Source organism: Epinephelus moara, chromosome 9, assembly GCF_006386435.1.
Source record: "Epinephelus moara isolate mb chromosome 9, YSFRI_EMoa_1.0, whole genome shotgun sequence".
Lineage (NCBI taxonomy): Eukaryota > Metazoa > Chordata > Actinopteri > Perciformes > Serranidae > Epinephelus > Epinephelus moara.
The window spans coordinates 25,228,999-25,244,051 of NC_065514.1; the positions used below are offsets into that span (position 1 = coordinate 25,228,999).

General features: G+C 39.2%; 1 long non-coding RNA gene across 1 annotated transcript in view; it reads right to left on the reverse strand.

Moving 5' to 3' along the window:
- LOC126395895 (uncharacterized) overlaps positions 1-14,444 on the reverse strand; it is a 19,912-nt gene extending 5,468 nt beyond the window's left edge. The window contains exons 1-3 of the long non-coding RNA XR_007570502.1: positions 14,321-14,444; positions 11,228-11,277; positions 8,654-8,723 (exon numbers count right to left, since the gene is read on the reverse strand). This is a non-coding gene — a long non-coding RNA (uncharacterized LOC126395895). The remainder of the gene's footprint in view (positions 1-8,653; positions 8,724-11,227; positions 11,278-14,320) is intronic.
- Between the last annotated feature and the right edge of the window lie 609 nt (positions 14,445-15,053).

The window sequence follows — 15,053 nt, forward strand, 5'->3', positions numbered from 1 at the left end:
TATTATTATTATTACTGTCCCCTTACTGTACAAACTGTAAATAAATCTTTATTCCTGACTATGTGACGTCGCCATTAATGTGTTTCTAGTTAAAATATTGATTTTTATTTATTTATTTATTTTTTTTTGGCAGATTGGCTTATGGGGTGATTTTGAAGGATTAATTAAGTTAATCTTTTCATAAGTGGATGTAATATGTAGAGATGCCATCTCGGCCGTTTTTCCTCGTTTTTTTTTTTTTTAAAGTCTATATTTTGCTTTACAAAAACGTGAAAAAGCAGCTGTGACCAAGCTACCACGAGGTGAGTAGCACTGTAAGCGTAATTAATAGCGATATACTTCAGTGTGTCTGTGTGTTTTTGTATGCAAGCAGGTCTGCTGCGGTCTGCTGACGGTCCAAAATGGCGGCGGTAGGACGAAACCATGGGGGAATTTGTTGCTATGGGGCGTTCTATTGAGCTTCGCCTCTTGGTATCCATGCTCTTTGTCTGACCATACTGGTCGACAGAAATACAAAGAGAACAGTAGAAAGTTGCTGAATGGACAGCAGACACAACAGGAACTCAGGACAGATTAAAGTATGATAATATATTTCTAATTTTTCTAATAAGAGGTTGGAAACTGTTTTCTTGTGTATTTAAATCTATTCTTAGCCATGCTATCTTTTAGATGTGTAACGATCCATCCATCTGGATTGATTTATTGATTCAATGATTAATGACCCAATGTCATCGATGCAAAGTGAAAACATCAATCCATATCGTCATCTCTAGGTTACGCTCTTGTTTTGAATTTCTGTGTCACCGTCAAACAGTGGAAGGCACACAGCAACCAGCAGAGAGAAAGACGATGAGGATAACGTTATTTACAGGGGAATAAATCAGCATCATCAACATATTTTGGGTGTCAGAGAAAATACAGGTCAACAGAGCACATGCTGTACGTAAACAATGCTGTTACAAATAAAACACAACATAATGTTACCTGCCTGGTCGGGCATCTCATTCTACTAACTTCTCACTACAGCAACATTAGCAACTCACAGTGTTTGTCTGTAAAAAATGTGCATGCAAAAGGCTGGATTAGGTGGATTCAGGGCCTGGTGTGGTTCATTTTTTCCTTTTGGTGAATAGTTTGGCAGACTATTGCACTTTACATACACTACAGTAGTTCTAACACTGGCCTGGCATGACATCTATCAGAATTACAATTTTCATTTATATACGGCAACAATAACCTGGGTTGGGTGCTTCAAATATTATGCCTAGAGTGTTCAGCGTGACTGAACAGTGCTCAGGAACATCCAAATAGAGCATTTAAGTGTTGAATTGAAACAAGCCTGCAGAGGAAAATCAGCCTGACAACTTAAGTGGTGCCGTGTTCTGACCTGCCTGTGTCTTGGCTGAATATGTGAAGTGCCATTACCAACTGAAAAAGTCTATTTGAGCTGTCAAATAGAGTTGCTCAATCTTTGCTGCTGCTGCTTCCTGTGCAATCACTCCGCAACAGCTTGCTGCCATCCACCTGTGGATGAATCCCCAGTCAGTTCGTGCTGATTTTCTGCATGCTGCGTTGGCAGGGAGATAGAGCCTGATGCCAAAATTAAATCTGCATTTACATGTATTCTAAATAAGACAGAACAACAACAAGGTTTCCAGATAAAATGGAAAATAGAGCAAAATCAGGGAAAGGAACATAACACATTAAAACCTACTTAAACACTAGTTTTTGTTTGTTTTCTTTTATACTTGCACTCAAAAAAACATCCAGTAAAAAGTGATAATGTATTTGCGTATTGTCAGGATGTTACTGACTTCATCCAGGAGTTAATCCGGACAATTGACCCAAAAGGAACATGTAAAAGAATTGATGCGTGTGACTGTATATAAAGACTGATTATGAGGATGCGTGGTTGAGTGCTTTTCATCTATCAAAAGATGATCAGAAAAAAAAAAAGAGTATTCAGTTGCTAAAATTTGATTAGCTGTTGGAATTACATGGAAATGACGCATTATAAACACTGAACTACTAAAAATCACTTCTTGTCATTTCTCTCATACTCTGCATGTATGCAATTAAAAAACAGGAACCAATATTCCCATTATAACTAATATGACAATACCTTCCTGTTCTATAATGTGTCTATTCTCACTAGTGTCAAGATGACAAAAACAAAATGGCAACTGTTCTGTTCTGTGAGATGAGAGAGACTACTTTGCTGAGCCAGCCAAGAATGTTGAGCTCAAACAGTCTCTGAATAATATTGTATGTGTTGCAGCACAAAATGTGACAGGTGAATTGCTGGACTCCGCATTACAGTACTACAAGGTCGTAAAAGACATAGAGTGTTTTCAATTTCGCCTGTAGTCCAATGTTTCATGAAGCATTCCTATCCCAGTCATTGTGCTAACTATAAATCACATACTGTACATATCCCTTTTCTTTCATTATTTTGGGCAAATTCCAGCTTACTGTCACCAGCAGCTGGCTCTAAGAGCTTTTAATGAAAAGTATTTCTTGGAGCTCGGTGACTTCAGGCCAGTGGCATTTGAGAGACTGGTCAAAGCGCAGCTGGTCGGCAGATTTGAAGGTTCCCTTGATCCCTTATAAAAACAGAGGGGTGGATAACACAGCGGCCACTTCTCTGTCTAATTATCTGTACAAGCATCTTGTCAGCACACAAACATTTCTTAATTGATTTCCTGTGTTTTTAATAGAATTAAGACCTGCTACATCTTCTAATTATTGATTTCATGGATTTTTGGACTCTCAGTTGCAGACCTCAGAGGGTCAGGATAAGGGATATTCTGTCCTACACAGGCTCTCCAAAGGCTTGTTTCCTGTCCCCACTACTGTTCATTCTCTCTAAAAACCATGTAAGTTCATACAAGGTCAGGCAATTTCTTAAATTCACAGATCTGAGGAAATGAGTTAATACATGGGCCTGTGGTTAATGACCTCAAAGACACCGTAATTAACCTTACACAGACTTACACCTTCTCAGACAACTGATACAGTATACTGACAAGGATTCTGGTGGCATCACAAAGGGATATACTAATGCTGCTAGCAAATGAGGTGATGAGAGATTGCCTCTTATTTGTTACCACTGTTTTCTCCTTGTTAATGTGCAAATGGTCAATCAGTGAACTAGTTGTTCTATGATATGCCATCGTAATGTAAAAAAGCTTGCACTGCACATTCATTTAATTCATTTTGTCAAAATACTTCTAAACATCACTCTTATGCAAAGTTGTAATTCTGCCTGTATTAGGGTCTGAACATTTATTTGTTGTTGTTTTTTTTCTTTGTCCCCCTATATTCTGCAGCACTCTGTAGGACTTTGGGTCGCGAGGTTGATATTTCATCAGTTGATCCAATCACAGCAGATCAGATCGAAGAATGAGAGGAGCAGCTGCTGCAGAAGCCAACAAAAGCAAACTTTTAGACAACACACAATGAACGGTTCAGTGTCCCTTTCACTCTGCCTGGTGTTCTGCTGCTCCATCTGCCCAGCATACCATCTGCACTCCAAGAGAGGGGTGCAATGAATATCCGAACAGTATGTATATTCCAACAGTGCTCCAATGACCAGTCCAGCTCTCAAAACAGAAAATCAAAATGTAGCGCCAGGTGTTGTGATTGTGGCAGGCCACCACAAATAAATGAATGTGTGGGAGACCCTGATGGATCTGTGCAGATATTCATAGATGGCAATAATGTCACTGCGTTCATTAAAAAAAAGAGTAAACTTTTAATATAGACCATGGGCAATTTATGTTTACATTTATTATATGTTTTTCTAACAAAGCAAAACAAAAAATGTTTTTTGTTTAACAAATACTGAGTACTCATGCCCTCCCTCTTGTGAATGTTTTTAAAGTAGACATATTATTTTACAGATCCATCAGAGAATCAGTCCCAACCATCTCACTGATTTCTTGGTATGGGAATTCAAATGAATCAACTGGACAACATTATTGAGTCAAAAAATTAGTCAGCAGCTGGCTGACAACACAAAGAGCTAAACAGCATCACTGCAAATCCAGACAATCCTTTCTTTAAGGAATTTGACCTTTCTTCCCGGTCTGGTCAGAGATAACAGCTGCAGAAAATAAGAAACCATTTATCCGATGTGCAGTAAACACTCTTAATTCTGATGCACCATGACCTGCCTCTTGGTTCCCGTTACAGCTTAGGACTTTGTTTTATCTCTGTTCTTACTGTCACTGTTTCTTTGCTTATATTACCTGAACTTTGTGGTACTTGGTTTTGCATGTCTAGCACCGGCACTTTTTATGTCTTTATTTATCTTAATGTCTGATTGTGTTTTCATGCTGCCTTGAAAAAAGAATTTCCTCCTGTGGTACAAAAAGATCTGAACTGAACTGAAGAGTTTTACACTTCACACTGACGGCACCACTTTCTAAAAGAGAGAATCAGCAAAGAAGAAAGTGATTGTCAGTGATTGGAGTGGTGTAGTTTGAAATGTGTCATATCCACACAAAGGTCAGCCCTCAGTAGAGTAACCTCAAAACCAGACAGAACTTTATCCGTGTTTTATCTGTACAAAACAAACCACTAACTTAGCTCTGTGTGCTGGCTTTAGGTGAGGCAAATATTGATTAGAGATGGTTTATAAAATGTGATGAATAATAGATTTTGCTCTGTTTACCTACTGAAAAATAAGAATTTGGAATCCATAAAAGACTTTCCCTTGTCTAATAATAATCATTGATTTTTACTCTGAGGTCGTTGTGTTCAGGTCATCTGAGGTTTGGCCAGTTGTGTATGTCAAGTAACCCAACAGTTTCCCTCTTGTAAATAAAACCTCTGGGATGCTACGTTGGAGTCAAAAGCAAACACTGATCCAGAAATAGCTTTCCTCCAATGTCAGGATGACAAAGAGAAACTTTCCAGAGAAACATCTCAGCACAGAATACATGCAAAGACACACACAATACACACTCGACAGGAGAGAAAGAGAGAGCGAGCTCACCTGGCCTCTTTGTTATGTAAATCAATTAAATCAATATGACAAATGTACTGTAAAGGGGAAAAAATGTAATGTCTTTTCATCCCTACCAGCATTCATCCCTCAACCATTGGCCTTATCACCACTCCCAGTCGCAGGCGAATACCTGATTAATGGTTGCCACGTGTCAGCTGCATAAATCGTCATGGCATGTTTGGTTGCTTACAAATGGACAGGATGTGAATTAGATGGCAGCGCACAGAAAGGAGGGCTCTGGGTTTCCACTTCTGAATCTCAAGAAGCTCCGAAGCAACATCTCAGATGAGTCATCTGCCGTTTTGCTTCACAGAATTTCTACAGAAAATGTGAGATGGCTGATTCATCATAAATAAATCAACTGATTTTCTTTAATCAGTTATAAACATTGAAAAATCTGAAAAGATGTTTTAGAATACGTTTATTTGGTGTGGCTGAACCAAGCACTTCCCAACAAGGCTAAGAGGCTACAGAGGCATGCTAACATGCTCACAATAAAAGTGCCAACGTGCAGTTCAGCAGGTAAAATATTTATCATATTAACAATCTTAATTTAGTGTTAGCATGCTTGCATTTAGTAATTAGCAAACAGATATCTGCATAGATATACAGAATCTTTAGGCAATGGGACAAGATTTTGGTACGCAAAGTGTTTCTTCCACTTGGAGTCCGTTTGTAGCCTGAGTAGTATTGACGAATCAGATTTGAGCGGCAGGTGAAGAGTGCTTGTGGAAAATGCACTGGCCAAAATGCAACGTCAGAGCCCATCAGCCATCATCTGATGACAATTTACCTATTTGTTAGTTCTTTTAAATGTATCTGCACTCATATGCAGATATCAGTTTATGCAGATTAGCCAGAATGACCAGCATACGGAAGAGGAAGTCTTAAAGAAAATGATGAATTGCTTATCGAGTACACGCCTGTCAATTGGAATGATTTTGATTCCATCAATCAATCAATCAATCAATCAAGCATTTATTTGTGGCATGGAACTATACAAGGTACAACTCCAGTCAAATGTGATCCCATCAGTTCCTCTAACTTGTGCTCTGTAATTAAGTCCTTTGTTACGTCTTCTTATGTTGTTGGCTGCTGTTTATAATTGTCCATGTTTCTGGAGGGTTCTGGTAATCTATGGCTTCTGGCTGTGGAATGATTCAACTGTCCACACATCCCGACCTCATCAAGACTTCTGCATGGTCACTCCTCCCAAGCACGGGCGAGGTGCAATGTAGCCACCTCTGAATGGATGCAGTGATCCAGAGTAGGCCCAGGACAACACTTCTCATTTGGCTTTTCACATCAGCTGAGTCAAGGGACTATATTCAACTTATTTTTCATTGTAACATGCATTATGACAACTTAATAAGGTTTATGTATGTTTATAAATGAAGTGGAGGAGCCTACAAGAGTTTTGTTTAGTTTGTCTTAGAGGCTCCCCGGACTGCGGGCTCCGCAGCTCCGCTCAGCTGTCTGCTGCTGCTGCGAGAGAAGTGTCTTTCTGCTTGTTCTTCTTGTGTAACCTTGTGTGTATTGGCGGTTAATACAGCATTACCGCCACCTAGTGGATTGGAAGCGCATTACACCTATAATGGGCTTTTGTTGGGAAAAATAGCTCAAATGCAACCTCCAGTGGTAAAATTAGGTATATAATTCGATATATCGGTTCGGTTAGATATTTGGCTTTAAATCAAACCGGTTGGAAAATTTTCAAACCGGCACAAGCCTACTACATTACATTTGAAATCTCAACTTGGCTAACAAGCAGGTAGCTAGCAGGAATCCGCAAGAGGAGAGTTTACAGACAATGAGTTGATGTCCTTATCCCAGTGAGTGACTCGCAACCATACTTTTTGACGTTCTCCATCCAAAGCCAACCAAAAAAAAAAGCAGCACCAACACTTGCAAAATAGACATAAGAACCTAAATTTAGCACAAATCGTAAGCGCCACGCAGTAAGAAAAAATTTGGCCAGTGCACATGTTATGAATCTGAGAGTAATTTTGCATGCACACTTATTTGGTGTGCAGCGTGAGAACATTTCTACATACATTTCAGTGAATGATGCCCAATGTTTGGGAATCACGAATGTTTGCACAAAACTTCATGGTGATCCATCTAATAGTTGTTGAGATATTGGATGGACTGCATGATGAGACAGACTGTTCCAGCCCTCTTTAGAATTAGTGAACATAATGTACTGTTGCTTTATATATTAGTTAAAGCACCTTTGGGTTCAAAGTCGTGCAACCTTGCTGCTGCGGGTGACTGACTGCGTAACAGCCACATGGCCACTCAGTGTGCCCATTATTACTTCAGGCTGATCATCAGTGTCTGGTTGGTTACTTTTACATCACATCTGTACATGTGCATTCATTCTGTGATGTAATACTTCCTCCCGATGACACGGGAAACCATTCGATTATCACATAGCTTCTGTCAGAGCAGCGAGGGCAGGTTCTGCACATGAGGGGGGATGTCAGGTCACACAGATGGCTTTTTTTTTTTTTTTTTTTTTTAATATGCTTATGTTTAACCCTTAACAGGCTTTCATCTCACCAGTGAGGCTCCAGTCTTATATTATGTATTCATGATTTTCACAAAAAATGAAATGATACTCTTGACACCCCAATTGTCTTTTATCTTGCGTTCTTGTTTGAAGACTGACATACAGTCAGAAATCTCATGAATACATAAAATGCTGCTTAGTGGCCGGTTTACAATACTGTAGCATCTATATGTAAAAGACAGAGCACATCCTTATTAATATTGTCGCTTAAAAAATTTAATTATTTTAATTATGTATAAATAATAGTAATGTGTTTAAGACAATTTCACAAAACCATGGATCTTAAAACAGACAAAAAAGAAACACTGTTGGTTGTCCTTAAGAATAGTTCAGCATGCTATGTCTGAGGAATTGGGGCACAAATCTGCACTACAACAACACTTCTCAGAATCTAGGTCTTGCGTGTAAAACACGCCACAAATATCTCCTGCTTAAGACAACTGTGATGGCACAAAGAGAAATAATTTACAAAGTCTCCATCCATCCAACCTTAATGCCAGATTACATCAGGATTGCATAAGACATCTGTCATGCATGGAGCTGAGTCAACTGCACAATATGAGTTGTGAATGCCACAGATGGGAAAATTAATCTGTTGACCTAAGACAAGGGGAGACTTTAAGACGTGTTGACATGCTGCAACAGAAATAAAAAGAACTGGGAGTTAATGTAGGTGGGAAGTTGTTGGAAAGATAGTGGGTAGGTTGTATCTGAAATATGTTGATTGTAAAACCATCTTCATTCCCATACAGCTTTTTTTGCACTTTACTATCATTTTCATTCTAAGACCATTGTCATTAAAATAGCATGTATGGCTTATTTTTGCATTTATGTATTTACATTTGTATGTATTTTTTAAAACTTATTGTATGTGTAACCTTCTCTACGTGCCTCTGCACATTGTCCGCTCAGGGACAAATAACTGTTTTGAACTGAATTGAATTTTGTGAATACTGAGCTTGACAAGGGAACTGTACAATGAACAATAGCCCACTGTTCCTCCCATGTGTGACACTGAACTCTGCCGGTCGTGTATAAAGGACACAGCGTATGTGGAAATAATGGATCACCTGTACTCCCAGTGTAGTCGTCCCATCTGCAGCAGTGGTGGTCAGTCGCTCAGCCAGGAGTCTAATCTCTCTTAGAGTAGGGGGAAAAAAGAAAGTTTAGTGTTACACAAACTAAAGAAAATTCCAATCAAGTAATGGTAAAATAGTACAAGTGGTAGTCTGAGTACTTTTCATGACATTAGAAGTAGTAGGTGTGGTAGTAAAAGCACTAGCAGAGGAACTAGCAGCAGTAGCAGTACCATAATAGAATTACATCAGATCCCTTTCATATTTTATTCGGGAAAAAAAGAAAAAAAAGCTTATGTCGTCTAACAGACGGTTCCGGATTCCACAGCTTAGACTTAACAGGCTGCAGAGGTCATTCTCTTCTCAATCCATTAAATTACAAATACATGTTTTGTACATCTGAACGTGCTACGTTAGCCAGCCTGAGTTCCATACACTGTTGTTTGTTTCCCTATGGTGCGACAGGCATATGCCTGACTCTGCGCTGTATGCGGCAGCCACGACATTCTGCAATCTGTTAACATGTTTGTCCGGATGATTCACAGAAGGCAAAAGAAGGGGAGAATCATCATAATATCATTAATATGGTTATGAAAACTACAACAAAAAAATCAATTCATAAGGGATTTGCTTTAATCTGGCTGGGTTTAACGATGGCAGGATTATTTACTGTTACGTAGGAGGCATTAGGTGTCACATGTCCATGGAGTCTAGGATAGGGCTCTACACCAGAGGGAAACCTCTTACATCCTTTTGCCCTCCAACTGACCAGATTACAGTTTACTTTAGTGATGACTAAGTGATACTGAATGACCAGGATTTGAGTCCATCTAGGCACCGTGAAAAAAATGCATTACCACAATGTGTTCCTGCAAACACACAGCAGCCATTCTCAGATTATGCACATAGTAAAAGCAGGTACAAAATACTCACACTTTGAATTCATGTTTTCTAAAGTAGCATCATTGCTAAGATCATGACACGATCTGCATGGAAATAAGACGAGCAGTTCAGCGTACTCCTGTGGAACAAAATGTCCAAAATAAGTGCTGCTAAATAAACGCTGCTGTTACATTTCTCAAATACAATTTTTTAAGACACGAGTCATATCAACAAAAAGGGGAAAATCTGTTCGGGTGACAAGAACATACACACAGTCTATCTTACTTTATAGATCATCAGAATGAATGTGACCTTTCATCGGTATGCTGTGTTAAAATTGGATGCCCTCACATGAGATTTGTCAGACCAGATTCAGGTCAGTCATGCTCAAAAACAAAGCCGACGTCAGTCCCTCAGATCAAATATAATCTGACAATATTGCTCTGTAGCTGTTTATTGTTGTAAGCAGTTCGCCGATTGAAATATTCATCCACAATGGACCCTATCAACTGGCTGCTCTTTTCCTTTGGAAACTGATGATATAACACAATGTCATGATCTGTGGTGCACTTATGTAATCATATATCATTTCATTTCATTACATTAGAGTTCAATAATCTAGTCACATGCCGGTAAAATGTAAACATCAGATGTAGCATCAGGCAGAAGTGGCATTTTGAGTAAGTGAGATTGTGAGGATGCATGTGACACACCAGTGGTGGAAAGTAACTAGATACATTTACTCAAGTATTGAAGTACTTAGGGACTTAGCATCTCCTTTTTGTATTATCTTTGACTTCCACATTTCAGAGGGGATGAGGGTGTATCATTCATTTTGTAAATTTACCCGACAGCTACAGTAGTTATGCATATTAAAATCTAAGTAATATTTTAAATGCTGCTGGACCACTACTTGTAATAGAATATTTTCCATTTATTGCTCTTTAATTACGTAAATGATCTGAACCAGACTGTGTGGGAAAAGTCTGTTGCTTGCACAGTTGTCCATAGCGTGATATCATTTGAGCTTAGAGGGGAATTATTCCACTACGTGACCCATGTAATTAAATGTATGCTCATGGCTCTTGGTACAGCTGAAATGATTAGTCGATTGACAGATGATATTATTGTGTAACAGTTTTGAAATTAATTAATTGTTTAAATTATTCTTCAAGTTGCTATAACAATCATTCTGTATTTCCAGCCTCTAAAATGTGAGAATTTGCTGATTTTCTCTGTTATATCTTTTTAAATTGTAGGTTATATCTTGCTGGGATCAGTGGTGGAAACTAACTAAATACATTTAAGTACAATTCTAAGGTATCTGCACTTCATTTAAGTATTTGCATTTCTACTTGGAAACCTCGGGTTTGGTCACATTGTATTAAATAATAGCATATTCATCCCGTGCTTCTAAAAAATCGGAAGATTAATGATTAATATGTTAGTCAGATAATGTAACGGAGTAAAAATTCCAATATATGTTGAACAAAACTGTTGCTCAGCAAAGGTGGAAAATAAGATCAATTTGTTTCTTAAAATCAGTATGAATATTAGGCCTACTTGTTGAAAAAGCAGGCTTCAGATAACAGATCAATGAGCATCAGAATGAGTTACATCACTTGAGGATTACGGCACCCAGCATACCGACACAACACCACTTTATCCTGTTAAAACAATACTCACTTGGATTAACTTTTCTGAAAACCCTTTTGATTCTTCTGATCTGGGGACCCCTATGGATTAAAGGAATAGTGATAATTTACAGGGTAATTGAAGAATGGACACATAATAATCTGAGGTAGCCAACAACCAGGTTTAATACATCCAAATAACTTCTATTAAAAAAAAGAACTGATTGGCATCCAGACCAGACGACTAATTGAGCCAGGCCTTTATTTGTATAAATGTAAAAGCTAGTAGAATCAACTAGGTGTTAAATTGGGACTATAGGCTACTCAAATAAAGCACAAGTACCTAAAATTGCACTTTATCCCAGTGTTTGTTAATTTACTAAGTTACATTGCTGACTTCTTCCACCACTGATGGCCAGACAGAACAATAGCTATAGTGCAATAGGTATACCACCTTAAAAACAATAAACATCATGTAATTCTCTTTGCTTTTAATACATTTAATGTTTTACATATCAGTGAATAGAGATACAAGTAGCTAAAACTAACACAGTCCTGCAATATAGCCTTCCTTCCTGAAGGGTAATATGACCAAGTTTTTCAGAGGTGTTGACTGAACTGTATGATCATTTTGGAAGGTGTAGAGTTTGGTGCAGTTGATTTGTATTACATTATGCTGAGCTGTTATCCAGCCTGTCCTTACTGATGTACAGTAAATGGTGCGGAGAGAATAAGAGAAACACCTGTCAGTAAAATGCAACAGAGCTCAAACTACATCCTCTGCACAGCTGAATCAACACCTCTGTAAAACAGTTGGAACAAAAACGGAGCATTATAACCTTCAGATAACCATCACCTAACTAGCTACCTAACATCCCTAACGTTACAAAATGAAACGCACATACCAGAGTGGTGCTGAAAAGCGAAAACTAGCAGACTTCAAAAGGAAAGCTGTGAGTAGTCTTCCAAAAGTGACCTCTTTCTTTGGTCCTGCATCTATAACAGCTGCACCGACTACAGCAGCAGCTGCCGCCCACTCACATAACGCCAGCCAAACAACAAATACGGGAGAAGGTGAAAATAAAGACCTTTCTACTGAAACAGCTGGTGATAATGATGACCAAACATTATCCTTTGAAGCACCACATGATGATAGTCCCACAACTGAGACAGGTGAGGGAGATGCCACCACCAGCACTGCAGCCAGGGAGAAAGTCCCACTGCCATTCACAGAGACAGACCCGGCATGTTGGCCAGAACATATTACCAGTGACCAACGGATCGATATTGTTCGGAGAGGTCCCGTTCAGATAGAGGACTTTAACTTCCCACAGAGCCAAACACGCCACCGTTTTACTAATGACAGATATTTCATAAGGATGAAAAATGGAGAAAAAATACGCAGGTCATGGTTGGTGTATTCAAAATCATCAGATTCAGTTTTCTGTTTTTGCTGTACCCTATTTGGCAAGCGAAATCACAGTCTCACTGACGGGGGTTTCAGAATGTGGGAACGACTCACTCTCACATTCCAGGATCATGAGAAATCAAATGCACACCGTTCCAACATGGACAGCTGGCGCAAGCTGGAGACGCGCGTAAGAACACACAGTGCCATCGACAAAACATACCAAGAAATACAAATGCTGGAGAAAAAACTGTGTCTGTGTCTTTTCATGCAGGTAGTGAGCTGTCCATGGTGCTGAAATGACGCAGAGCACTCATTATTTTTGTTGTTAATTTAAGTTGAGAATTTTGAATTTTTGATTTTTTGGCTGAATTTTGAAAACAAATCTGTAGAAAGTTGTTTCTCTTTTATTTCCGTTTCTCTGACCGAGAGAGTGCTCTGACCACAACTGGACAAAAATAACGCGGAGCACTCATTATTTTTGTTGCTAATTTAATTTGAGGGGATTGTAAGGGACAATAAAGTATCCGTATCCTTATTTGTTGCAAACCAACCTGAATCCTCGCCTTTTCTGCTGAGTCCTGGTTTCTTGCCCTGGTTATGATTTTAACACTTGGTCACAATGTATCGTTTTACATGGGAAAATATGTGCGTCCTTGGGACGCATGGATGACTTTACTGTGTTCTTTCAGCTTATAATGCGTCACGGACGCAGAACGCGTAGCTGGCAAACATAATTATGTTTATGTTTTATGTGGTAGGGCCCCATATTAAGTATTGAAACGGGAACTGCCCATTGGTTCGACAGCCCATTGGTTCGACATCCCATTGTTCCGACCATATTAAACTCATTGTTCCTAAGTCCGTTCTGAAATCATCATGATGCCCTGTGGTTAAGGTCTGGTTAGGTTTAGGCACAAGAACCACTTGGTTAGGGTCAGGAAAAGATCATGGTGTGGGTTAAAATGAAAAAGAAAGTGACAAACACATAAGCCGTGAGCCTGCTCTGCCTCAAGCCGGTCGCAGCGCACCATACGCCCGCCGCGAGCCGTTCAGCACCGCGGACAGTCGGACTAATGGGATGTCGAACCAATGGGCTGTCGAACCAATGACAGGGACCCATTGAAACGGGCCCCCTGATGCCAAAGGCCGCCTCTGTTAAGGGTTTTTGTTGAACTGCAGTGGTGGAGAGTGACAAAGTAGATTTATTCAAGTAGCCTACTATGTACAATTCTGAGTTACTACAATTAGCTCTACTATTAGGGTACTGCCAGCTGCAACTTTAAAATAAATCTTATATGTGATTGCATCAATAACAATTAAATAGTATAATAGATATTAATGTAACGACACAAAGCCTATTTTGGTGGCATAGAAAGCATTTTTACTTTTAGTAGATATTCTTGATTTTTTCATTTAAGAAAGTGTAACAGAGTATATTTAAATTGTGGCATTGCATACTACTAATGCTAACACTTCCACCACTGCAGGACTGTCAGATGTAATTCATTAAAGCAGTGATAACATTAGGCTCTTGCTACTGCTAACGTTACGTAGCTAGTTAGCTAACTGCTACACCTGCTAATGTTACTGCTAACGTTACGTAGCTAGTTAGCTAACTGCTAACCCTGCTACTGCTAACGTTACGTAGCTAGTTCGCTAACTGCTAACCCTGCTACTGTGTTAGCTTCTTCTGCCTCTGCTGTTTAGCGTTAGCATTGTCATTAGCAAGCTCACCTGTCAACATGTGACTCCAGGAGAAATACCGGTAAATGTGAGCTCCATAGCCGGCCTTCCATGTCGAGTTTTTGTATTTGTCCTTCTAGCACTTAGCTAGCTAACCATTTTACGAGCAGTGGACACGTTAGCTGGTATCAGCTAATGACCACACACCTGAAGTTCAAACAAGTCCTGCTGCTGCCTTCCACGTGGTCTTCTGGCGATGTTTCATAAAGTTGCTTTGAGCTTGAGCATCATTAGTTCACCTGTTGGCTGTGTTCACCTGTAGTGGACCATTTCATTTCATGAGGCTGCAGACCTCCTGCTACTGATGACTATTTTCTTGCTCTCTGTTTATAATCTTGTGTTTAATTTTCAGCTTTTTCTGTCACTGTATAAAGTATCTTTCACCATCTTGTTGAGATTAATGGTTGTAGCAGAGGTCAGCTGTGGCTGGGTGGAATGACTTTTGTATAATAATTATTTCATACTGTTGGTTTAGATCGTGGTGAAATATTAAAGTTCCTTCCCTTGTTTTAGAGTTGAGAGATTGCTCCAAAGCATATTGTGATTTCCATATTTGTAAGTTATTGATCTGTCTGTTCTTGAATGAGTGGCAGATTAATCAGTAGGCCTAATGAAAATAATCATTAGCAGCCCTAACTGACTTCCAAATATCTAAATTGCATTGAGCACAATGAGCTGCTTAATGTACGTTACGGTGTCCAGAGCTCATCATGGCTTCATCATA